The 1,286-nt window shown below is 43.6% G+C and overlaps 1 non-coding gene across 1 annotated transcript; it reads left to right on the top strand.

Annotated features, from left to right (window-relative positions):
* The first annotated feature begins 884 nt into the window (after positions 1–884).
* TRNAY-GUA lies at positions 885–956 on the top strand. The gene has a single exon. It is a non-coding gene; the product is annotated as a tRNA-Tyr (tRNA).
* The last annotated feature ends 330 nt before the right edge of the window (positions 957–1,286 follow it).

The raw sequence follows: 1,286 nt of genomic DNA, 5'->3' as shown, positions 1-1,286 counted from the left end.
TGGTGTGTTTTTAGAATTTCCAGTATTTTTCTAGTTCAGGTGGCACTTACTTTGGACTGCTTTTGGTCTCGATGTCCCCATCCTATTTAGTGACACCACCATCCATCAAGTCACTAAAATCAGAAACTGTCATTATCTTTTAGTTGATAAGCCTTGTCTATCTACCTCTGTGTCTCATGAGTCCCTCATCTTGTCTGTTACCATCACCTGACTTCAGGCTTCTTCTTGAATAGCCACATAGCTTTTTCACTCACCCCCCCAAGCATCCTTTCTTCACCTTGCTGCCAGATTTTCATCTTAAACCAGAGATCAAATGTTATTGCAGTGCTTAAGTTTTTCTTTGTCTCCTTGATTATGTTCTGATTCCTTCTGTTATTCCTCACCCTGGTCATCTAAGACTGCTCTGGTCGCCCTGCCTTCCGACTGATGTGCTTTCTGACTCACGTGCCTCCTGATTCACATGCCTCTTCTTCTCAGCTCTGGTTTTACTGGGTTGCCTTTTCTTCTAATGGCATATGTTTCCATACGTTTCTGTGTTTATAGCCAGTTGCTCCTGCTGTTTGTTCTGCCTACAATTCCCTTCCTCTTTTTCTTGAGAGATCATAGCTCACTCCTCTTGCAAAGCCCACATCAAATACCCCTGCTCAGAAGTCTATTCTGCCTCATGAGACATGGGATACTCCTTTTAACACTTAGGTGTATCTGTTGTCATACTCCTCCCCAGGCCTACTCATTCCATAAATATTTGTGTATTTATGTGATTTTAACATGAGTTCCCTAGAGACCAGACCTTTTTTTCGCCCTTATCTTCCTAGTAATTGGCACTGCATCTGTCCACGGTAGAGGCTCCATCAATATTAGATTGAATTAGCATTATGAGGGCTCCCCTGCTAGCTCAGTTGGTAAAGAATCTGCCTGTAATGCAGGAGACCCAGGTTCGATTCCTGGGTTGGGAAGATACCCTGGAGGAGGAAATAGCAATCCACTCTATTTTTTTTTTCTTTTTCTTTTTTTGCAATCCACTCTGGTATCCTTGCCTGGAAGATCCCATGGACAGAGGAGCCTGGCGGGCTACAGTCCATGGGGTCGAAAGAGTTGGACATGACTTAGCGACTAAACCACCAGAATTATGAAGCACAGCCTTTCTACATGGTAGCTCCTGGAAGCACTGCAGATTGGGACATGGAGATTCCAGCCCAATTCCCTATCAGACCTGCCATTGTATCTTACATGGGTTGATCTGTATGCCCCTTGAATTCTTTTTGAGCTTAAAAATTGAGAGTAAG

This window comes from Bos indicus x Bos taurus, chromosome 1 (genome assembly GCF_003369695.1).
Source record: "Bos indicus x Bos taurus breed Angus x Brahman F1 hybrid chromosome 1, Bos_hybrid_MaternalHap_v2.0, whole genome shotgun sequence".
Classification (NCBI taxonomy): Eukaryota; Metazoa; Chordata; class Mammalia; order Artiodactyla; family Bovidae; genus Bos; species Bos indicus x Bos taurus.
This window is presented reverse-complemented; position numbering and strand designations above follow the sequence as displayed.